Here is a 25,822-nt window from a genome sequence, read left to right as displayed (position 1 = left end):
AATTGTCTGCTCCACTTTTCAGTGAGGAGGGGAACTCGGTGTAGACACCGGGCTGCGGGGGTAGGGTACAGTAAGGAATAGAGAACTGGCAGAAGAGGCAAAAGCAAAGGAAGCACCCAGCCAGATAACTTCCTCTTCTGGGAACCTGTTCTGAACCACGTGCAGAAGAGTGATAAGGGAGATGCGGTTGGGGTAAGGGATGTGGAAGAAGGAGCATCGGGGTAAACCGAGAACCCCGGAAACTGGGGTAGTGGAAAGAAAATGAAAAAGATCCAGGAGTCTTTTCTCTCCCTCTCCTCTCCCTATACCCCTTTTCACCCTCTTATATTATGCTGCTCCACACGATGCTGGGCTTGAGGACCCAAGGGCCCATGCTCCCCACTCCCCTGTCTCTTGCTCCATCTACCCCGCTCTCCAAGATCCAGAGCTCCAGGCTTCTCTTTCCATTCTCAGCTTCGCTAATTTAAGAAAACCAGGACCTCAGGTTCTCACACTTCGATCAGACCGGGAAGCCAGTGTCTGGCCTTTACTGCAGCAGTGTTCTTTGAGAAAAAAATTTGGAGAGAATCCTGAAAAATCAGACTACTGGTTGGTAAACCATAATCTTTGGGGCATTGGAGCGTGTTCAGATTAATCCTCTGAGAATGAGGCTGCCCAACGTGCCCAAGAGGTGGGAAAACGTTTCAGTCCTTTAGTGTTTTTGCCAGAAAAAAATGAGAGGGGTTGGGTTAGATGATCTCTAAAGTCTCTTTCGGCTGAAAATCCAAGGTTCTGTGACCTTGGTCAACCACCAAGTAACAGGTGAAAACATACAGTTCGAGAAACATCCAGAACATTCAATATAACAGTAGGATTCCTTCCAAATGTTTCTAATCTGGTTTCCCACAAAGTGGAGTGGTGAGGTTTGGTTGCTTATATTGCTGAGGCATAGGTTCAATCCATATTTGAGAGAAATTATTATTTCCCTTTTGTATTTAATAACTAATTATTGTATTAGTGATGTAGTAGGAACTGTTCCCCCTAATCTTTGGCGGAGTGGACCGGGGTTGGAAAGGACCTGAAACCCCTCCTACTGATGAGAGTAAAATTATGTAAAATGTCTCCTTTGATCTACAAACCCAAATGGTCTTGCATCCTCTGGAGAAAGATAAGTACTCTCTTGAAGAAAGTCATGACTCCAGGCAAGATTTCACATCCACTGAGACTTCTCCTTAGACTCATGCTTAAAATGGGTCTTCAGAAAATGACCCTTTGCAGATCACTTCTCTCGTGAGAATGATCTTGGTGTTTCTTTAACAATAAAGGTTTTCTGCCATAGCCTTGGGTTTAGTGAAATTCCTTCTCCACAAACTCGAGCCTTGTACAGCTGATGCTCACCCATTCCTGCCTCACCTCTTCTTTGGTACCCTCAGTCCTCATCACCACCTTTGGGTTCCATTAGGTTTCCTAGGGGAAATTGCCTGGGTGATCTCTACCTGTAATTCAATTGGAGATCTTGTCCTAGGGTATAATCACCACTCTTTATTGAATTGAAAATTAGCCCTTAATTACTCCCTAGCCCCAAACCATAGAAGACAAATAAAAAACAACTCTATACCCCAAACCATTGCTAAATTCCTTTTTGGAACTAGCAGTCTGGGAAGTTGTTTCTCAGTGTAATAAACCCAATTTTTGCCAAAAACCTCCAGGACTTCCATAATTCTATAATTCTAATTATATTTTATATAATTCTATAATATATATTATTATGTTATAATATGTTATTATATAATATATATATATATATATTTGTATATAACATAATTATAATTCTATAATTTCTAAAAATTCTATAATTTTTTCGCAAAAAACCTGTGACACCGGCCTGGGGATTCCATTGCTGTTACAGTATCTCTCACTCCTGATTACTCACACCTCAACTTTAGGACCAAGATTTTCCCCTTTTTCTACTTCCTCATCCAGAAACTAACCAGTGTGGGAAATCTCAAAGATTTATCAAGGCCAAAATCGAATCAGACAAATTCCAAGTTTGGGTTAGTGGGTGCTTTCCTGCTCTTTGTGGTTGCTTAGGCAGGTCTGGGGAAGTGTTTCTTCTAATTTTTGTCAGATAGATGATATGGAAATGAATGTCTCTTTGACTAAGATTGGGTAATCAAAATCTTTTACCCCCAAACCCTCATTTTAATAAATCTCGCATGCTATTGTAATGTTTAATTTTTCATCATTAACCAGTCAGAGTTGGTTGTCATCCCCTCAGAAATACCTACTCTTTGAAGGACATATAAACTCTAAGCCCATCTCAATGAGGGGTCTTTGATCTAAAAGAGATGGCCAAATGACCATCCTTTTATTAATAAATATCCTGGCCTTATTAATAAAATTAAATTACCCACAAACTATGTCCCTTGGAACTTTTTAAATTGCCACAGTGTTAAAGTTCTATTTTCATAAGTTCCAAATATCTTTGACCATAATCTAATCACTCATTGTTTCATCTTAACCTACTCCATAAAATACTCTAATCTTGATCTTCAGTCTTAAAGTGACTTCCATTTTTGCTGATGGAGGAACCCTGAAACTGTCGTCCTTGACTTTTGGGGTGAACTATGTAACTCTCCTGTGACAGAGACCCACCCTTGCGGCAGTTAAGTGGTTTCATTAAGATTAGCTCAGGACCATTCCCTACTTAGCTCAAACTTAAGTGATCTTGATGAGGTCTAGATTTAGGGTGGTCAGGGAACCTAATGATGAGATTAGGGTTGCAGGTGGTCAGGGAGTTAAATGATAAGATTAGTGGCAGGTTCGGGTTGCAAGGAATCAAATGGAGAAGTTAGGCCCCTTGGGATTTGGCGCATGGGTAGGGAGTTTTGGGAAGGCCCTCTTCTGGCAGTGGAGAGGTTCTTCATAAAGGAATTTATGAACCTGAAAACCTAGATTGATAAAAGAGGTTTATTATAGGCATTGGAAAGTCAGCATGAATAGGAAGGCTTGAATTCCTTAGTGGAGAAGTCCTGGCAGAGAAGTAAAGTTTAGAGAAATCCCCACAGAGAGGCATAAAGTCTCGTTAGGGAAATAGGTGAGGGAGATAAAGAGAAGGTAGCACTAGAAAAGAATATTTCAGCGGACAGAGTTTGCTATGCCAGGAAGAAAGAGTTCCTTGGCATTTTAGTTCCTCTGCAAAGAGAGGCTCTTTTATAATAGAAGCTTTGGCTACAAGCCAAAGAGGGCCAGTGGAGGCTAGTGGGTGGAGTTCCAATTTGGCTCTTTTTATCTACAAACTGGATTTCAACTTTAGCTGGAATTGAGGAAATCTTAGAATTGAATGGGTGTTTCTCCAATTCAATGGGATTGGTATCTCCAATTCTGAACTCAGCTATCCCCACCTAGATTACAGAATGAAACTGTCCTAGGGCAGGGTCTTTTCAGTGGCAAGGTTCAAGGAGATTTTCTCATTCTAGGAGCTTCAAATACTCATGGCTCATTTTCAAAGTCAGAGAGAGGGAAAGAGAAAGAGTTTGGGGGCTCCCCTCCTCAATCTTATTTAGCTGGAGATCTGGACCTGATTTCTATGGAGTAGTTGTGATGAGGTGTGTGAATGAATGAATGAATGAGATCCCTTCTGCTTGGAGGCAGAGAGGTTCAGAAGCGAAAGAATTCGCTAACTCCAAGGGCTATGGCAAAAAGAGGAGTTTTTATTTTACACTAATAGGCTTTCCCCTTAGCAGGCCTATTTCTTTTTTTTTTTTTTTTTTAAATCTCTTACTTATTTATTTATTTTTAATACTTTATTTTATTAATTTTATAATTATAACTTTATTGACAGTACATATGCATGGGTAATTTTTTACATTATCCCTTACACTCACTTCTGTTCCGAATTTTTCCCTCCTTCCCCTCCACCCCCTCCCCTAGATGGCAGGCAGTCCCATACATGTTACATATGCTATAGATATAATATATGTGTGCAGAACTGAATTTTTTTGTTGCACAGGAAGAATTGGATTCAAAAGGTAAAAATCATCTGGGAAGAAAAACAAAAATGCAAACAGTTTACACTCATTTCCCAGTGTTCCTTCTCTGGGTGTAGCTGATTCTGTCCATCATTGATCAATTGGAACTGAATTAGATCTTCTCTTTGTGAGGATATCCACTTCCATCAGAATACATCTCATATAGTATTGTTGTTGAAGTGTATAGTGATCTCCTGGTTCTGGTCATTTCACTCAGCATCAGTTGATATGTCTCTCCAGGCCTCTCTGTATTCATCCTGCTGGTCATTTCTTACAGAACAATAATATTTCATAACATTCATATACCACAATATACCCAGTCATTCTCCAATTGATGGGCATCTATTCATTTTCCAGTTTCTAGCCACTACAAAAAGAGCTGCCACAAACATTTAAGCACATATAGATCTTTTTCCCTTCTTTAGTATTTCTTTGGGTTATAAGCCCAGTAGTAGCACTGCTGAATCAAAGGGTCTGCACAGTTTGATAACTTTTTGGAGTAGGTCTATTTCTTAATGAAGAAATATCTTATTAAAGATGCATATTTAAATTATTGAAACACTTTTTGAATCAAAAATTTGTATGTGTCAGAAGTGGGATTTGAACCCACGCCTCCATTCGGAGACCAGAACACTCAGAGAGGAAGGCAGTGCCTTGAGTCTGGCGCCTTAGACCACTCGGCCATCCTGACACCACGGGTATGCCTTTCTTTTTTTTTAAAGTCAAGAGTACTAAAATCATTTTAATTCTATATCAGCATTTAGAGTATTTGCACATAATAGACATTTAATAAATAATTGTTGACTTACTGATAAATGAATATTTTTACAGTATTTTAATACTTAAAAAGAATTTTGGCCTTACCCTAAGATGGAATCAGCAGCATCTCACACTGTATATAGTGCAAATATCATTTTACAGATGGAGAAATTGAGGCTCCCCTCAAGAGAGTTCATGCACGACACACTAAGATGAGGGATATGCTTCTATTCCTTCTTTCAACAAATTTAAGCCCATCTAACTTTTATTAAAGACCTAGCAGATATGAGGCATTTTACTAGGGGTTCAGAATACAAAAAAATGAAATAAGGGATTTCATATCAGAACACTAGATCTTAATTTCTCCTTGTGCCACTTACTGTTGGGTGATTTTGGGCAAATCTGGGGCTTAGCACAGTATGTGGCACATAGTAGGGACTTAATAAATGCTTACTGATAAACCAAATTACCTCTCCCAGACTCATTTCTCTTATGTACAAATGGAAGGAGTTGGACTGAATGCCTTTTCCGAGTTCTAAATCTATGAACTCAGACTTAGCATGTCAACTTCATTAAGAAATATTTTGCAAAGAATGACTGGCAAAGATCCACTTTAAAAGTAAATCTGGGTTAATTCAGAAAGATCTAAATGAATTAGACCCTTTATACAAGTTAAATTCTCCCCGATATCAGTGTCCAGCAAATCCTGCCCTGTAGCATCCAGAGTGAAGAAATTCATTGGCCACTACAGATTAATTGATAGTAATTATAACAATTATTCCTTTCAAGTTTTCAAAGTGCTTTGCACATATTACTGATATTAATGCGAATAGAAAGAATTATTTGTCATATGGAATGGCTTTCTGGGGGAAGGGGAAATTTTCTGGGAAAAAAACCCAATAAAAACTTTTCTTTAAAAAAGGTTTTTTAAAGGTTTAATGAGTTTAGCTCAGGTTGGCAGTTTCTTAAGTGAGTTTAAACTAAAAAGCGTGTACTGTTTTGGAACAATATAAAAATTTAAAAAATATATTTCTTATTAAAGATGCATATTTAAATTATTGAAACACACTTTTTAAATCAAAAATTTGTATGTGTCAGAAGTGGGATTTGAACCCACGCCTCCATTCGGAGACCAGAACACTCAGAGAGGAAGGCAGTGCCTTGAGTCTGGCGCCTTAGACCACTCGGCCATCCTGACACTACGAGTACGGGTGGCTTTTTTAGCCTATTCAAGGAGTATGTTCGTTTTTTAAGAACGATGTTAATAAAAGACGTGAAGTCTCCGATCTTCTAGAAGAGATGTCACAGCGATTTCCAGAGGGAAATTATGAGAAAAGATATTCCAAGAAAATTCTCTCTGGAGCACAGATCAGTGAGACATAATAGACATAGCAACCTCGGCATGGGGATCCAAAGGGATTTTAAAAAATGGTAAAATGGACAAGACTGCGGGATCCAGAGATGACCAAAGTGAGACAGCTCCGGGAAGGAAAATCAGTTCCGGACTGAGACCCTCAAAATGTCATTATTTTATTTATATTTAACTGTTTGCATGCTGTAAGGACTGTCCTTTTCCCTTTCTTTGTATCCTCTGTCCTTAGCACAGTATCTTGGCCCACAGTAGAAGTTTAATAAATATATGTTGGCTTCCTGGATAAAGGTGAAGGACGAGCCAGTCTTCAGAGGGAAATTAACAAGCTCAGCCGCTGTACCCTTGTAGATAAGCGTTATAAATAACCACAGAACATGGAGCTAATTGGGAAGTTCCCTGACTGCACAAAGATTAACGCGAGAGGAACAAAGGAAAGAAAATAAACTAACACTGAAATGATAATGAAATGTCTCCGCATCATTCCGGGGGTGGATCCTGAGCTGATCCGGACAGGAATCCAAAGTTAATTCTCACTCAGCTAAGCCTCAAGGACCATAATTGACAAGAGAAATCTTATCCTTAGGGAACCGAGACGGTGCAAGTCACCCCTTCCGAGCCCAAGCTTGGGCAGCTCCAGACCGGAAGCGGTGTGGCAGACAATTGTTTTCCAATCAGTCGTACCTGCGAACGCGTCCCTAAGCCTACAAAGGTAGATCGCTGAAAGCCAGTGGTTGCCAGAGGTGAAAGCGGCCCGAGGGAGACTGCTGCAAAACTGCCTTATGGCCCTGAAATCGAGAGCTGAGCTGAAACATCCTCTCCCACTTGGGGTCCACTTGTCTTTTGCCAGGATGGGCCCCCATTCCGTAATTCCCCTGGCAGGACTTGCACTTTCCCTCCAAAACTCTTTAGCTTAAAAAAAAAAAAAAAAAAAAAAAAAAGTTCGTTTCAGCTTATTTCGTCTCTTTCTAAAAAGTCGCTATTAAGATAAAGCCTTGATTGACAATATTTGGACAGCACCCCTTTAGGGGATACCCTGTTGCCTTATGCCAAGGACAGAGCAGAGGGGGAAGCTAGCTATATATAGCAACTATCATTTTAATCTCTAGAACCTGTGGGTTCTAGAAGAAACAAAAGATATGTTATTGGAACATAAGATTATAGCTTCTGAATCCTTATACTATACTGTACATGAGATGAATAGGAAGTTTTCTGAGGGGGAGATTTAATAAATGGGCTGGAATAAACCTAACTTGAGGAAGTGGCTTTAGGCAATTTTTCTTTCCTTTGTCCCTCTCTCCCCGTTTAAAGAATCGCTTTCTTCTGTTAGTTTAAAATGTTAGAGAGAAATAATTTCTGAATAATGACTCATTTTATTAACAACTAACATTTTAATAAAAGAGATCAGTGCCACTCTATAATGTCAAGATCTCCACACGTCGGTGGACTCAGTTTACATGGCCGTGGCAGAGTAGGTGTTCCTTAGGATAGCAGTCAATTAGTGGTTAACAATGAAAGAATATTATAAGAAATTTTGAGGGTATTCAAAAATATATTGGGGATCCTGGCTAGTGTTAGTTGTTTCAAAATAATTTGTAGACCTAGACAACTACAAATCAAGAAGCAAAGATTTTATTATGCTCTTTTCATTGGGCTAAGTTTCTAATGAATTAGCTATTAAACAGGGGGAGAATAGAGCCTTACCTTGAAAAGGAATAACCTTGGGGTGACATATATACCTTGGCATCACAATTGGATACAGTAACTATGGATTAAAATAATTCAGTCAATGCCCCTCTCTGCTTGCCTGAGAGAATAACTGGGAATTTAAAAGGTACCAAGGCAACAAAGGCTCACTTAAATTCAACAAGGGACAAGGGCACTATCCTGTCAATTCCCCCTCCCCTGTCATGGCCCATCTGGTGGCTAGCAAGGACCTACTCTTTTGCTTTTGTTTTTATGTTTTTTTTTTTACTTTACTTCTTTTGCTTTACTACTTTTTCACCCCATCAATTTTAATGAAATCTTGGGGGTAATGACCAAGTCATTACCCAAGTCTTGGACAAAGAGATTTATCAATCTCAATATCACCTGTGTGACAAAAGGGACAATCTATATTTTCCTGGGCTTGTCTGAGTAAATACAATGAGCAAGAATAGTCTTGATTGATTTCTGAATGAGAAAGTAAAAAAGGGGAAAAATCTTGGTCCTGATTCAATAATTAGTTATTAATACAAGAGAGAAATAATCATTTCTTTTACTTAGAGGTGATGATTAAAATTAACCTGTTGAATTTGGGAAAGAATAATATTAAAGGCCTTCTAGAGAAACAAAGTACCCACTTTGTTGTAGTCCTTGATCAAAACAACTCATACCCCCAAATAAGGAGACCTTAAGAAAATGCTCTTGGGGTAGGTAGACCTGGTAACCTAAGACAGAAAAGTATTCATATCTTTATAACAAGAAAGTGTTTGTATATTATGTAATGATCATTTGTACTTTTATAATGTTTTTGAAATTGTAATTCACTTTGTTGACTTTCCAATTTATCTGCATATATATGTATATGTATATATTTATATGTACATGACAAATATACATATAATTTTTACACAGTTTGTATGCTCCTTGACCCTCTCTGAGCTTCTTGAAAACAGGGTCTAGCTTGTGTCTTTATGTGTACCTGGCAATGAGTAGCCTAAATGTTGATTATTTCCATTTCACATGGTCTTTAGGATCTTAGATTTAGAGTTAAAAGAGAACTTAGAGGTCATGTGGTTACACTCTTCCCCTTTTTTGAAGATGAGGATCTGAGGCCAAGAGAATTAAAATGATTTACCAAAGGTCCCACCGTAAGCATCTGATCAGAGCCTTTGTTTCCACTGTACCATGCTGCATATACTATAGGACTGGGGAGTGGAAGGGAAATTCTGTTTTAGGGCAGTGAAATTTAGAGGACACTAATAGTTCTATCCTGGTGTGTTCATCTTATTCTCACTAAGGATAAGGCAGGCACTTGGATCTTTGTTTTTCTTTTCTAGACTTCTTGTGTCACAGTGGTGTGTAAGACTCAATGTCCAGGAAGGGAAGGGGTGGGAGGCAGCGCCCAGTACTGCCAGTTTATACATCAGATTTCTCCCCTTCTGGTGTCTGCTCCTTCAGTAGCATAGAAATTTCTACATTTTCCAGAATATGCCACCTAATTTTTGCGTTGCCTCTTAAAGGATCTGTTCCCACTGTTATCTTCCTTTAAACCCCAGACAAAAATTCTTAATTAAAATATTGTTCCTTTTTGCGAGATGATATTAAGTAAAAACAAAGTCGCAGGACTCAACAATCCCCATAGAACTCAGGGTGCACGGGAGAGGAGAAAGAGGCAGTTGAAAATAGTGGGGTTTGTAGAGACAACATAAATGATTTTGAAATGAGGTTTCCTTTGGAAACCCAGATACATCTCTTAAGGGCCAGAAAATTTTAATACACAAAATATGAAAGGATACAGAATATAAAATTATATTTAGTATAATGGTGAATACATATGTAATTATGGCATAAAATGGCATAATGTGACTTTGCTATGAATTGAATTAGAATTGCAAATACTAGTAATTGAACTCCTGGGTTTAGTATCCTGGTAGAGAGAAGAAAAACAGTAAGTTGGAGGTTGTATTGACAACAAAGGTAAGGAGAAAAAAAGTAGCTGCTATTTTAGACTGGTATAGAACCTATTGCGTGTAAAACAAATGTTATAACCACTTCATTAGGAAAACTAGAAACCAGAAGTTTCTAATTATGGAAGAAAGTTGTAATATTATCGCATTGATTCTTCAAGATTGATAGCTTTGCGTGAGAACAAAGTGTCTGTATGCATGTCACTTAATGCTTACTTACTTGCCGTAATTTGAAAAGTTCAACCTTTTGCAGATTATAGTCTACGTAGGGAGCAGGATTAGCCCCTTCACGCAGACACTAAAGTTTAAAGAACTGCGGGCACTTGTATTTTTCATCTATGTTAATATTGGAGTTTAAAAGAATTTTTTTAAAAGTAGGTGCAGGGGACAAAATAGCCGCCCAACGTGGGGCTCGAACCCACGACCCTGAGATTAAGAGTCTCATGCTCTACCGACTGAGCTAGCCGGGCAGTTGGGCATTAACTCTGCCAATTGCTTTTTTCAAAAAGTATCAAGTTGTGCCAAACTAACGGGTTCTTCTTTCCCTTTCTTCCAGTGAACAAAAGCACCGGAGGAGAAAACGTTTCTTCTGGAGCTGAACTCCCTGCTGGCTATGAAACGACGTTCTTTGGTATCCTGCCAGCACCCCTTCATTAACAGCAATGCTAAATTAACTACCATTAGTTCCAGTTTTCTCCTCCTATTTTTCCCCTTCTGAACGGTTTCCTCTTGTTTCAAGTCAAATCAGATTACGGAAAACAGCGGGCGCCGCAAAAGTCCTCCTAGAGGGCAGCGCACCCAGGAGAGAGAAGCGGCCGCAATCGCACCCCTTATTCGACTCAGTATTTAAGGAAGTCAGTCCAAAACCGAGCAGACGTACTGTATGGAGCAGGGATGGGAGGATGGGATGTAAGGGGCGAGTGAAATGTTAAACTTAGGGGCGGGGCTTCGCGCAAATCCTGTCTGCGCATGTGAAACTCTTGGCAAATCCTGGGAGGGTAGTCTGCTAAAGGTTGTGGCGCTGAAGAAGCCACGTCGCAGAGGCCGGAGAGCAACAGGAAGCAGTCACTCGTAACGTCAGGGTTGGCTATTTGCTTACTTGCATTCTTTAACACGAGTATACATTTCTTACTCCAATTTTTTTTTTTTTTAATTTTGCAATTGTAAAAGGGTGTGGCTAGAAGGGAAGAGAGAAAAGAAAAGCAAGTGGAGATGCCGGGGATCGAACCCGGGACCTCATACATGCAAAGCATGCGCTCTACCACTGAGCTACATCCCCTCCGTGGGAAACACTGCTTTTTTCATCACTTACATGATAGAAGACAGACTTGTACAATTAAATGGTTGTTAATAAAATGAAGGAAATGAAAGAAAATAAGGGGAAGGAGAGAAAAGGATAATCTCGTGCCTTTAGAATGTCAGTTTAACTGTATATTTGTTACCAAGCTTTTTCTTTTATTGGATAGATGGGAGTAGGAAATTAAAAAAAAAATTTTTTTTTCAATAACAATGTAGATCTTCCTATGCAACAAATCTCCACGAGAATAATGATAGTTTATATCTGTAATTACTCCCTTATTTAACTCTTGCAAGGACTATTGCAGTAGTCTCCTTATTAGTATCACTGATTCCATCCATGTTCTCCCATGTCTCATTGAGGTTTTACACATCCCTTATGCATAAATATAAGGTGGTTATAGTGTTCTTAGGACCTTCCAATAGCCTCCAAAATGCCCATAAAATGAAATCCAAACGCCTTACCTTAATGTAAGATCATTTCCCCATTCCTTTCTCTTTTAAACTACTCTAAAGTTACTACAAACTCAATTGTTCCCCGTTTCCCAGCGGCCTTTTCCAATACTCCAAACTAAGCCTGTAAGGAACTTTTTCCATCATCACCTATTACTGAATACTATTTGCCCTCCAAGACCTAACTACCAATGTTATACAAACGCTATAATAGCTGCCATGAATCATCACTGAATTCCCTGCTTCTACCTTCAATTACTTAAAGATTAGGTTGTGTAACTGTCCCCCAAATAAGAGAATAGAAAGTTACTCAGTGTATGATGTACAGCAGGTATGGGATAGGTATTTGTTTCCTATACATAAATGAAACATTAAATATAAAAGCCTCACAGAAAAAGTATTATGGGACTGATTAAGGACTATAACCAGGATTAAGTGACTTAATTTATAACCACTGTTATTGCTGGAGAGGAGGGACTGATACTAAAATCTTATCAGAATTTAGAACAATTTGCAGGCCTGCAGAAGCTGAATTTTACATTTCACTTAATCTCTGTATTGGCTCAAAAATCCTTATCTCCTGGCCACCTAGGCCAGGAGCTTTGTTTTTTATTTTTTGTTTTCTTTTTTCAGTCTTTGTTACTGATTGAGGAAAATTCCTGCGGTCAACTTTACTCAATGGACAAAGGATTTCCATATTTGTCAGACTCAAAGATATCAACCTTGTCAGTCCTTCGGTAAACGAAATATGTATTAAAAAAAAAAAAAAAAGAAAAGAAAAGAAAAAAAAGAAAGAAAGAAAGAAAAGAAAGTGTAACCAGGGATTCAAGCAAAGCTAGCTGATGGAACACCCCTATTCCAGCTTCCACTTTTAGAGTAGGAGATGATGTCCTGCTGAGAAAAAGTCTGCCAATCCTTCCCAGCATCATTGGAAGCCTTGGAGTACCTGATGTCAAGTAAAAGATGGAAGGAACAGAGTTCTCTCTTCTCAAAGGTTCTTCTCCTCCCCTCCAATCCCATTATCACAAAGTGGGGGAGGACTAAGGGATTAACTTCAGGATTTTTTCTAGAACAGAACTGTTTCTAATCATAAATTAAATCAATCAGCAAGTTTATCATCCCTGAAAGACACAGCCATTCTTGTGTCCTAAGAATCTCCAGAACCTTCCAGGGGTTTTCCCAGAGGATCCATCCCTGGGATTGACTTCTATAGGCTAAATCAATTAAAGCTATTTGAGTGATTATGTCCCTTACTTTCTATTTGTCTTCTAAATATTTATTTATGTATCCCTTTTCCTTCACAATTTAGTAAATTCTTTGAGGACCAGGATCATGCTAGTAATCTTTGTATAGAAAATGTGCTCTGATTCATTCTGCCAGACCTAGGCTGATATACCTACTCCTTGGGATTCTAGGTGTACCATAAAGAGTCTGGAATGTCTTTTCTAGTGTTTGAGCAGCTGTGTTCCTCTTCCATATTGTTGGATGCCAGTGACTGGTACCTCAATTCCATTTTATCACTTGGCATGGCTTAAGTTTTACAAAGGGATATTTGTCTCAAAGAACAAGAACATAACAAGAAGGAAAGTACAAATATTTTTCAGCACCTGGGGGCACTGTCCCCTATTCTACTCTGGGAAGTACAGGTTCACCCTTACCACAGTTTCTACTTATTACTGGTTCTACCACTTCTAGTGGTTCTTAGAAACTTGCTCTTCTAAACTTTCTAAAGTCACAAAGGACAAAGCAATTAACTTTTTTCACCTACAATGAATATAAAAGAACAAATTGGGAGACAAAAGGACCAAGACCACAAGTAGGCCCCAGAGGGAAAAACAGCCAAGACCTCTCCCCTTATGGCATTGTTGACATCCATCAAAATTAAACCAAGGAATGGACAAGAAGAATGGAGCTAGTCAAACCTCCTTCCTATTCATCAAATAGTTAGCCAAGTGGAACTAGTTAACATGTATTCTAGTGCCTCTCCAAAGCACTTGTATTACATATCCTCATGTCTTTCTCTTGAAAGCATCTCCATACTGTCAAAGGTGCTCTTTATATGTGCCAGTTCTTCCCCATTTTTTTCTCCCAGCTCCTACCATTCATATATTTAGTTACAGCAGTGCTTTAACACATAATTTTAAAATATATATATATATATATATATATATATATATATATATATATATATATACATATATATATGTATATATATTCATATGCATACATATACATACTTATCTATCTACCCCCACACATATTTGTATATATACATATATGTATAAGTGGAATAGAGAATAAGATGAAGAACTTACAGGAATATGTGAATTCTTTTTCTGTACTTTATTTTCATTATTTCTATGTTTTCCCTATGACTTGTATAATATGTACAGGCCCATATTTACTTGAGCCTTGGCCAGCTATAAACATATTTACTTAAACTGAGCTGATGACATTTATTAGTATTTGACCACTATTTGCTTCACCACTATTTGCTTGATTAATCAGGTGATTTCAGGAAACCGAAACCTTCCATTCCAATCTCTCTGGATAGCAACAACCAATTAGATGTCTCCTCCTTCCTTTCTCAATGCTCTCTTGTATAAAAGCTTTACTTTTTTACTTTCTTTACTACTACTTCTTTAGCCCTCCTACCATGAGCTTTCTCTTTGCCTTATCTCATGATAGAAGGGCTCATCCTCTGGAGGTTTTAATAAACAGCCTTTCTGCTTTCCATGAGTGATCTCTGAGTAGTCATTTTGGGTAAGGGTCTTCTACATCTCACACATGTATGTACACACATTTGTATGTCTTGATACACATACTTCCCAACAAATATCTATAAAGGTACATTCTCTGAAAGACAGTTTATTGCTAATGAAAAAAAAAAAGATGCTCTTTAACTTTGACAGTATGATACTAATATTATCCTCTGTAGTTGATTAGATTCTAGTTTGCTTTATTTTTATTTTTCTCTAATGCCATTGATTTGATTACCTTGTCAATTAGAACTGGTTAAATTCATCCACACATACTTTATATTTTGTTTCTTATTTTTCCTAAATATTCTATAGAGAATTCACATAATATTCTTGAGGCACTTGGGCTATCTGTTATCTTTTTTTCTATTAAAAAACAGCTCAAATCTTTTTCTTTTGTTAATCATATCCCTGATGGTTTCTATTTTATTGTTTCATTCTTTTATCATTATTGGTATTATGCTGGAAACATACATATATTTTCCCAATTGCACTATAGGTCACTTGAAATTTTTGTGATTCATGATCTTGTCAAAATATTGTTATTAAAAGGATGAGCCTTTGTTGTAGCAGGGAATATTTGATAATCACTGCCATACCTTTCAATAGAAATTTAATTAGTTAATTGGAGACAAAATGGGTACCTATAAATTGAAGAATGGTGGAATAACTTGTGGCATATGAATATAATGGAATAATATTATATATAAAGAAATTACCAATATAAGGTTTGAGAGAAACATGGAAACATTTGTGTGAACTGATGCAAGGTAAAATTAGGAAAACTAAACTGTACACACTATATTATCGAAAAAATCACTAAATGTAAGCTTAATTAAATGAAAAACCAATAATGGTTCCAAATAACAGTTAACCAAATAAAACTTCTGTGATCGTTCCAACAAACCAGACTTTTGTTCTTTGATGAATTAAAATGGATCCCTAAATGTCTTTATAATGGTGTCACCTCTGATTTAGGAAACAAACACATTTTGTACAAAGTACATTTTAGGAAACAAACAAACCTGGGAACACTTGTATGAACTGATTGACAAAGTAAACAGAAGCAAAGCACTTTATACTATAATAATAACATTGTAAAAACAATCAACTTTGAGAAACTTAATAATTTTTTTTTATTTTATAATTATAAAAAAATTTTGACACTACATATGCATGAGTAATTTTTTTTTTATAACATTATCCCTTGTATTCATTTTTCCAAATTATCCCCTCCCTCTCTCTACTCCCTCTGCTAGATGACAGGCAATCCCATACATTTTACATGTGTTACAGTATAATCTAGATACAATATATGTGTGTAAATCCCATTTTCTTGTTGCACGTTAAGTATTAGATTCCAAAGGTATAAGTAACCTGGGTAGATAGAAAGTAGTGCTAACAATTTACATTCACTTCCCAGTGTTCCTTCTCTGGGTGTAGTTGTTTCTGTCCATCATTGATCAACTGGAAGTGAGTTGGATCTTCTTTATGTTGAAGATATCCACTTCCATCAGAATACATCTTCATACAGCATTGTTGCTGAAGTGTACAGCGATCTTCTGGTTCTGTTCATTTCACTCAGCATCAGTTGATGTAAGTCTTTCCAAACCTCTCTGTATTCGTCCTGCTGGTCATTTCTTACAGAGCAATAATATTCCATAACCTTCATATACCATAATTTACCCAACCATTCTCCAATTGATGGACATCCATTCATCTTCCAGTTTCTAGCCACTAACGAAAAGAGCTGCCACAAACATTTTGGCACATATAGGTCCCTTTCCCCTCTTTAGTATTTCTTTGGGGATATAAGCCCAGTAGTAGCACTGCTGGATTAAAGGGTATGCACATTTTGATAATTTTTTGGGCATAATTCCAGAATGGTTGGATTCTTTCACAACTCCACCAACAATGTATCAGTGTCCCAGTTTTCCCACATCCCCTCCAACATTCATCATTATTTGTTCCTGTCATCTTAGCCAATCTGACAGGTGTGTAGTGGTATCTCAGAGTTGTCTTAATTTGCATTTCTCTGATCAGTAGTGATTTGGAACACTCATTCATATGAGTGGATATAGTTTCAATTTCTTCATCTGAGAATTGTCTGTTCATATCCCTTGACCATTTATCAATTGGAGAATGGTTTGATTTCTTATAAATTAGGGTCAGTTCTCTATATATTTTGGAAATGAGGCCTTTATCAGAACCTTTAACTGTAAAAATATTTTCCCAATTTGTTACTTCCCTTCTAATCTTGTTTGCATTAGTATTGTTTGTACAGAAACTTTTTAGTTTGATGTAATCAAAATCTTCTATTTTGTGATCAATAATGATCTCTAGTTCTCCTGTGGTCATAAATTCCTTCCTCCTCCACAGGTCTGAGAGGTAGACTATTCTCTGTTCCTCTAATCTATTTATGATTTCATTCTTTATGCCTAAATCATGGACCCATTTTGATCTTATCTTGGTATATGGTGTTAAGTGTGGATCCATATCTAATTTCTGCCATACTAATTTCCAGTTTTCCCAATGTTTTTTTCAAATAATAAATTTTATCCCTAATGTTGGTATCTTTGGGTTTGTGAAAGACTAGATTGCTATAGATGTACTCTTTTTTGTCCTTTGTACCTAATCTGATCCACTGATCAACCAGTCTATTTCTTTCTTTTTTTTTTTTTTTTATTCATTTTTCCAAATTATCCCTTCCCTCCCTCCACTCCCTCCCCCCCCATGGCAGGTAATCCATACATTTTACATGTGAACCAGTCTATTTCTTAGCCAATACCAAATGGTTTTGGTGACTGCTGCTATATAATATAGCTTTAGATCAGGTACACTTAGACCACCTTCATCTGACTTTTTTTTCATTAGTTCCCTTGCAATTCTCGACCTTTTATTCTTCCATATGAATTTTGTTGTTATTTTTTCTAGGTTATTAAAATAGTTTCTTGGGAGTCTGATTGGTATAGCACTAAATAAATAGATTGGTTTGGGGAGTATTGTCATCTTTATTATATTCAATAGGATGGCTTTGGGCAAATAACTAAGGAATCTTTGTCACCTTTTTCACCTTCCCTGGAATGCAGGAGGAAGTGAGGTGCTATGGCAATAGAAAATTTATGGCTTTTGCCAAAGATAAGACAGTTCTCTTCCATATCATTTTGTCTGTGTTTGTATCTCTATGCAGAATGTCTGTGTCATGTTTGTTCTGTGAGCTAGATTTTGTTACCTGGAAAGATTTAAAATGCAGCCAGCAAGAAAAAACTGTAGTTAGAATGCTGGGAAACATTTCTAAACATCCTTAATTCTCATCTGAAAAAGGCTAAAACCTAATTTTTTTGCTGTGGACCCCAGTTCTGGCCAAGTTAGGGGGTCATAGAAATAAAATTAGAGAATTAAAATTATGGAACTAAAATAACATTTTAGCAGATTTTCAAGATTTTGAGAACAATTAAGGAATTTGACACTAGTTGATGCAGTGGATAGAGCACCAGCCCTGAAGTCAGGAGGAACTGAGTTCAAATGTGACTTTAGACACTTGGGCAAGTCAGTTAACCCCAACTGCCTCAGCAAAAAATAAATAAATAAATAAATAAATAAATAAATGAATGAATGAATGAATAAATAAATAAATAAATAAATAAATAAATAAATAAAAGATTCCTGAAACATTGGGGATAATTCCAGGAATCTACCCCATTCTGAAAGAAGAGAGTGAAAAAAAACAAAACAAAACTAGGTAAATAGTAATTTTTTGCTAACTCCTTCTTCATTTCTATCTTATCCAGAATCCCCTTCTGGTCAAGTGAGAAAGGAAAATATGGTCCACTTAAAACTAAGCTAGTACCTCAGAAGATATTAAGGAACCCCTTCCACAACCATGATCACTCGGCATGTTCCACTCACTAGAATCCTGAGATATCTTATTTGTGAGGATTGATAACACGACCAGTATAGCCTACATTCATTTTTTAGCCCCTCTTAATCTCAAAATCAGATTAGGAAAAGAGAATGCTCAAGAACTGTAAGGAAACACAAATTCTGTCCCACCTGTAGAAATGGGGGAAGAAGCAACAGCAGGGGGAAACCCCACAACCTTGCCCAAGTACCTCCCCAATTCAGGTCAGGGGATGGGAATGGAGTGGGGTCAGGCCCCATATTAGCATTCCCTGAACCCTGGCACCTGAAACTATTATCAAAGAAAGATCGATCCTAGGACCAGCTTTCTCAGCCTTCATCAGGTTCTGTCCAGAAACTTCATGGGAAGAATCTGGGTGCTCTTGGCATGAAAGCCAAGCATAAAAGCCTCTGTATTTGGTAATTCCACCATTTTTGTTCCAATTCTAGATGTGTATTAACTATGTAAATTATTTTTATTTCTGCCCAGTTTTCTGATTTGTAAAGAGAAATATTGTTGTGAAGATTTTTGTGTTGTTGTTGTGAAGGTCACATGATCGCAAAAGTATTTAGCATAAATGTTAACTGATATTAACTGGTTTATTGAATATAATTGCTTGTATTTTTTTTGTTTTTTTTTTTTAACACAACCAATATACACTGTGTTGAGATAAATGACTTTTTTTGTGTGAGTGTAAAGTAATGTAGAGGGCCAGAGACAGTGGGGGAACTTTAGGTGAGGTGTAAGACCCTATGGCCCAGGGGGAACCTGCTGACAATGTCTGGTTTGTCTCCCTATCTTCCCTAAGGGATCTCAGCCTTCCTGAGAAGTCAGGGGGGAGTGACAATCTGTGTTGTACTTGAAGCAGAGATACTTGCTCAATGTGCGGTGGTGATGTAATTATACTAAGGTATTTAAGGCTGAGAGAACTTGAAATAAAAGATTCCATATTTCACCATCTATGGGGAGCCTGCCTCATCATTCCTCTTGTTAAACCAAACATTCGGGCAGGTCCCGAGATCCTCCACAGAGCTAGTGAGGACACTATATTTTGGCACCCCACAGGGGTCTCTTGAAAGCACACTACAAAGTAATTTGGAAGCAAATTCAACTAAATTAGGCTTATCACACTTGGGCTCCCTAGAGCTAGGAGGATAATGCATAATAGAAAGAGAATATCTATCTCTTTCTTCCCCTTTACCTCCTTCCCTGACTGCAGCAGGGAAGAGAAAGGGAGAGAAAGAAAATATACTTAGTTCAGTGAAATTTGTTATTTAAAATATGACAGCAAAAGCAGTTTTAAAGGAGATCTAATCAAAGCCCACTAAAGGTTTATGTAAATTGTAATCTGTTTGCACTGATAGTATTAAAGTTGTCAATTTTAAAATGACTTCTATACTGTTGTGTCTATTAAAATTGGAAATTTAACTGTAAATTATGAGACCCCTATTCATTTTTGAGATAGCTTCTGTTTGTTCTGAATTTTATTAATTGTCTTGTTTTTTCCCTAAAATAAAAGGACATCAGCCCTGAGAAATTATTCTATTTAGGAAGTATAGCTCCTAAACAAGGAATGTGTTTACTAAGAATCTATAGGGTTGTTTATTGATTAGTCCTTGTACCAGGATGAGCTTAAATATATAAAATATTTTAAACAAAGTTTCCTATGTGTGTAAGTCCTGGTACGTTTTAAAAAATAATATATCTAGCTCCAAGTTGTGACTAATAGAATTTTCTATTAGAGATAAAATCTCTTGGAATTGTAATTATAATCTTTTGAATTTTGAATTGGATATGATTGCCTGATGGATCATTAAGTCAGTAACCCACCATTTGAGAGAAATGATGTAAGTTATTCAAAGAATTGTCATAGGTGGATATCTTAGCTGGACAAAAGTTGGGAGGACAACCTTAGTCTCTGCTCAAGATTGGATCCTTCTGACTTAGTTTCATTCTTTGGTATTTATTCTAGGAAAAACTGAGTGAATGTGAGACATTCATGATACCATTATCTATCCCAACTCCCTAGTTTTCCTCTGGGTGAGGTTCCTAATTACTGTCCCTAGTAACTCCCAAACTGTAATATCTCAGTTTCCCTGCCTCAGTTTTCTAGTTCTGTTTCTTTGTTTCCTACCTGATTAGTCCTGAGTCTGGCTATGAGATGGAATTGTCACTGCATGATTGTCAAAAATAGCTATGCTTTTTCCTGTTATGTATATGCTCAAGCTGAAGCTATTATAATTTGTCCCCATTTTTTCCTCATATCAAATGCCTATAATCAGAGCAAGTGATCAGTAGAAGCCATGAGCACAATCTGCAGCTATAAAAATGCTTAACTTTCTGGTCTCCCCCAAATTATAAAATTCCTTGGTCTAAGATCCACACTACCTGTCAGTCTGTTAAGTATTTGGACCATGAATTAATTCCCTCCTCCAGTTCCTTCCCATTAGAGAGAAAGCAATCTTATCACTCTCTGAACCTGTCTCAAAGAAACAACTGTGTACTTTCCTAGGCTTGGCTAGATTTAGTAGAATCTGAATATCTAACTTTGGGATTATTTGCCAAGTCCCTCTGTGATTCTATTCAAAGTCTTGACACACTTTCCTTCCATTGAGACCCTGATGAGGACAAGGTTTTTATGACCCTGAAAGCAACACTAAGCCCTGCTCCAAGGGCCAAACCCATTACTTTAGAATTGGGGAAAGGCCCTTTAATCCCTTATAAAACTCATTTTCACTGGCCACAAACTAGGAGAAACAATTAGACAGATCTGCCAGACTTGCCCAGTTTGTGTTCAGGTAAATCCTGAAAGGGCTGTTAAACTGCCTCCTCCCGAATTCCACCTAGAAGAGGGTTACATTCCCAGGGGAGGACTGACAGATTGATTTTACACTTATGTCCTCTTTCAGGAGCTTCAAACTAGTTTTTGATGACAACTTTATTAATTAGCCAAAGGCCTTCCTTTGCAAAACTCAGAGTTTTTGCTAAAGGAGATCATATCTCATTTTGGCTTGCCCAGCTCTTTACAGAGCAACACTGGCTCAGCCATCACTTCTCAAATAACCCAAGCTGTGGTTGAGGTTGAGATTAATTATCATGGGGCAGTTAGGTATGGCAGTGGATAGAGCACCAGCCCTGAAGTCAGGAGGATCTGAGTTCAAATGTTATCTCAAACAGGTAGCACTTCCTAGTCTTGTGACCCTGGGAAAGTCACTTAACCCCCATTGCCTCAGCAAAAATAAATAAGTAAAAAATAATTAATTATCATCTCCACTCTGCCTGTCATCTTCTCTATCTAATGCTTAACACTTTTAAACATTATGGGTGCTTGCACCCTAGGCCATCTGAGTCTTTCACCATATATAGTATCACTGCTCTGTCCATTGCCCCTACTCCTTTGAGGAGACAAAAGCAGAGATTTTGGGAAAATGTTCTTTGGTTTATTCTAGGAAAAACTGAATGAATGTGAGACATTCATGATAGCATTATCTACCTCAACTCCCCAGTTTTCCTCTGGGTGAGGTTCCTGATTACTGTCCCTAATAACTTCCATTCTGTAATATCTCAGTTTCCCTGAATTATTATGCTATAACTTGAATAAAATATTATGGCCACACCCCATTTCCTTACCCCATTAAGCTCTGAACACTCTCACATTCCAGTGAGTCATAAAACTCTAGATGGTTTCACTCAAATGTACTCACTATAGTTTTGCCCCAGACTTTCTGTCTCTTGACCTTCTTATCAAAATTTATGGTCCTTTCTGAAATTATGATATACACAATGTTCTGCCCCTCTCCTCCCTCCCTTTCCTCCTCTCTGTCCTTTGTTTCCCTGATAACTGGATCCCTATAAAAGTTTCTGGAATTACTTGTTCGATGCTGGATGCTTTGAGACAAGACTCCCATTCAGCCAGCAAGTATCAGCTAGTCCAAATTCTCCACTATTTTTTAAAAATTTATTATTTATTTATTATTTTTAAAAATTTTATAATTATAATTTTTTGACAGTATATATGCATGAGTAATTTTTTTTATAACATTATCCCTTGTATTCATTTTTCCAAATTTTCCCCTCCCTCTCTCTACTCCCTCTGCTAGATGACAGGCAATCCCATATATTTTACATGTGTTACAGTATAACCTAGATATAATATATGTGTGTAAATCCCATTTTCTTGTTGCACGTTAAGTATTGGATTACGAAGGTATAAATAATCTGGGTAGATAGACAGTAGTGCTAACAGTTTACATTCACTTCCCAGTGTTCTGTCTCTGGGTGTAGCTGTTTCTGTCCATCACTGATCAACTGGAACTGAATTAGATCTCTTATGTTGAAGATATCCACTTCAATCAGAATATATCTTCATACAGTATCGTTGTTGAAGTGTATAGTGATCTCCTGGTTCTGCTCATTTCACTCAGCATTAGTTGATGTAAGTCTCTCCAAGCCTCTCTGTATTCATCCTGCTGGTCATTTCTTATAGAACAATAACATTCCATAGCCTTCATATACCATAATTTATCCAACCATTCTCCAATTGATGGGCATCCATTCATTTTCCAGTTTCTAGACACTACAAAAAGAGCTGCCACAAACATTTTGGCACATACAGGTCCCTTTCCCATCTTTAGTATTTCTTTGGAATATAAGCCCAGTAGTCAGCTCTGATAATCTTATATAAACACATATATAATTAAGTTTAGTGATAGGAGATGCTCAAATAAGTCAATGAAATAGATTCTGGAATTGTTTCTTATGAATTTTCACATATGTATATGTATATTATAGCTTGTTATATAAGATATTAGATATCTTTATATTAATTTATATGTAATATAACTTTTATATTTGTATGTAATTTGTAATATGTATTATTTATAAATAAATAATATGTATTAAATTCTAAACACGAAAGGGACTCTTGAGTGACTTCATGAGTTCAGAGCACGGATTTGCTAGGTTGTTATGGTAACTGCACAATCAAATTATAGCCTCTAGCTAGGATACCAAGCCTGAGGTAATGTGTGTTCTAATTTTTCCTATTTTCTGGAGGTTATGGTTATCATAAGCTAGTGGAAAAGCTAGCATCTCCAAGTGTTTGTTATTAAAAGGGATGGCAGCTTTCTTTTTTCTAATAGCATGTTGTTCGGGCTCATTTGGTCTTTTTACAAAAGATATGGAAATTAGGACTAGATAGTGTATTTTATCTCAGATATTTTTGCAAGATTTATGGTATAAATACAAGCTCTTCATGACTGAACCCTAACATTTGGTGCCTACCATCATCTGGTGTCTACATCAGCTATGTAGACTTTCACTTAAGAAACAATCAGCCTTAAGCATCTTGTAGAAAGAAATATTTACAAATGTGCTGAAGAAGTGTGAGAAAGTGGCAAGGCCTGAGAAACCCTAAGGCTAGCCAGCCTTGGGGATGCCACACACAATGTTGGTCAATAGCATACTTCACCGATTCTGTTGGCCAATGATAGGAAATACCTCACCCCCATCACTCCAAAGGTACCTTTAAATTGTAAAATTAGCATATCAACCTAATCTTTGTTTCTCTTTCTCTTAAAGTTATCTCCCTGATACGGACTCTGCTAGATTCACCCTTGAATTAGCCAGCCGGGGTCACAGACTGGTATCACCACAAGGTGTCTCAAAAGAATTTACAGGCTTGAACCTATCTTCAAGTCAAGAGCAAAGTTTATTGTAATTGTAACACCAATTTGAAGGGGGTTAAGTTCCAAAAGGATTTATCTAAGAACCTGGAGCAAAAGGATAAAAAATTTATAGGAAAAGACTGAGAGATCTGGTTCTCCATGTTACTGATATGCTAATTTTATGGCCCAGAGATAGAATTGAAGTGTGATCACTATTATCTCAGAAACTTGGTTATCACTGACCAACTGACAGTCAGCAATGTTTATAGGACTATTCTAAGGATTCCTGCTATATTTTCCCTAGAAGCTGAAGTATGACACATTCTTCCACAAATACATATATGGTTATGGAGAAACTGAGCTCAACATTCAAAAGCACATGTGGCAAAGGAATAATACAGCTCCTGGTTTCTGAAAATCCTTTTTCTCCATTAGTTTGTCACTCTTTCTTCTTGTCTTCTGATGCAGACACTACCACCAGTTGATCAAGGGATTCAGTTAGGATACCAGGGAAAGAGGGAAAATCCAAAATCCCTTTGATTCTGGAATGGTCCTGTTCCTACCAAACATGGGAAAAGAGACTTGGGAAGGGCCAGAGCTTTTTCAGGAATGTGTTCATAAAATACATTTGCTTTAATTTCTGCTCTAAATTTCTTGCTTTTAATTTCTCCAATTCTAGATAATTGATGGCTTTTTTTTAGTGCACCTTTTCATATGATTAGAAATGGTGTCAATTTCTTCATCTGAACATTGTCTCTTCATATCCTTTGACGATTTATCAATTGGAGAATGGCGAATTCTTATAAATTTGAGTCAATTCTTTATATATTTTAGAAATAAGGCCTTTATTAGAACCCTTGAATGTAAAAAAAAAAAATTTCCCCTATTTTATTGCTTCCCTTCTAATCTTGTCTGCGTTAATTTTGTTTGAACAAAAACTTTTTAACTTAATATAATCAAAATTATTCCATTGTGTATTCAATAAGTACTCAAGCTCTTCTTTGGCCACAAATTCCTTTCTTCTCCATAGATCTGAGAGGTAAACTATCTGAAAAGATTGTCTCTTATGGGATAGTCCCAGATATAAGGAACTTAAGTCAATAAGCATTTACTATGTGCCAAGCATTGTGCTAAGACTGATGATACAAATAAAGAAGAAAACATAATCCCTGCTTTTAAGGGATTAATATTCTAATAGAGAAAATAATATACAAAAATTATTATATAATATATATGTATATATTTTGGCATGTGAATATGATGCTGTTTGAGTGGGCTAGGTTCCTGGTGGTCTAGAGGTTAGTTTCATATATATATATATATATATATATATAAAGAGTTATTAAGAATCCCCTTTAAATTGGCTGCAGGTTTTAGGAGTGAAAGAATTCACTCATTCCTGAATATTCGTTGCAAAATGAAAGTTTATTGTTAGATAGCAATTAGTTTACCAAGAGAGTGACTTCTATGGTGGCATATCTATGAAAAATGGAGTTTTGTACTGAGAATACAGTTCTCAGTGGACAGACAGTCCTGACAGCAAAAGGAGCTGCCAAGGTCTATCTACAAAGACTTTAGTTGATGGAAGCTTATTATATGGAGTGTCTTGATGGGGTCTGGGCAGCCCAGACTGGCTCAGATCCAGTGGGGGCTGGGACAAAACCCAGATCTCTTATTGGAATTCAAAGCATTGGTGCTTTTTGACCAGGATTTGTAATTGCATCAAAGGCTCTGGCATCCCTGAAAGACAACTTGTCTGGGGAGCATATGTCTTAGCCAAGAGGGCCTGGGAATCTGAATCACAGATCAATAAGAAATAGTTTCTTAAAGGGACAACAACCTGCTTCAAATACACACAAATATAGCATGTATGTATATATAAATATTTATGTACATATATGAATAAATGAATATTTATTTTACACATACACAAAGTAA

The 25,822-nt window shown here is 37.1% G+C and overlaps 4 non-coding genes across 4 annotated transcripts; all 4 read right to left on the bottom strand.

Moving 5' to 3' along the window:
* Window positions 1-4,595: 4,595 nt before the first annotated feature.
* TRNAL-CAA (transfer RNA leucine (anticodon CAA)) lies at window positions 4,596-4,701 on the bottom strand. The gene is made up of 2 exons: window positions 4,664-4,701; window positions 4,596-4,641 (listed from the first exon to the last, which is right to left on the bottom strand). It is a non-coding gene; the product is annotated as a tRNA-Leu (tRNA).
* Window positions 4,702-5,861: 1,160 nt separating this feature from the next.
* TRNAL-CAA (transfer RNA leucine (anticodon CAA)) lies at window positions 5,862-5,967 on the bottom strand. Its single transcript has 2 exons — window positions 5,930-5,967; window positions 5,862-5,907 (listed from the first exon to the last, which is right to left on the bottom strand). It is a non-coding gene; the product is annotated as a tRNA-Leu (tRNA).
* Window positions 5,968-10,206: 4,239 nt separating this feature from the next.
* TRNAK-CUU (transfer RNA lysine (anticodon CUU)) lies at window positions 10,207-10,279 on the bottom strand. The gene has a single exon. It is a non-coding gene; the product is annotated as a tRNA-Lys (tRNA).
* A 737-nt stretch (window positions 10,280-11,016) lies between these two features.
* Window positions 11,017-11,088, bottom strand: TRNAA-UGC (transfer RNA alanine (anticodon UGC)). The gene has a single exon. It is a non-coding gene; the product is annotated as a tRNA-Ala (tRNA).
* Between the last annotated feature and the right edge of the window lie 14,734 nt (window positions 11,089-25,822).

Source organism: Sminthopsis crassicaudata, chromosome 4 (assembly GCF_048593235.1).
Source record: "Sminthopsis crassicaudata isolate SCR6 chromosome 4, ASM4859323v1, whole genome shotgun sequence".
NCBI lineage: Eukaryota > Metazoa > Chordata > Mammalia > Dasyuromorphia > Dasyuridae > Sminthopsis > Sminthopsis crassicaudata.
This window is presented reverse-complemented; position numbering and strand designations above follow the sequence as displayed.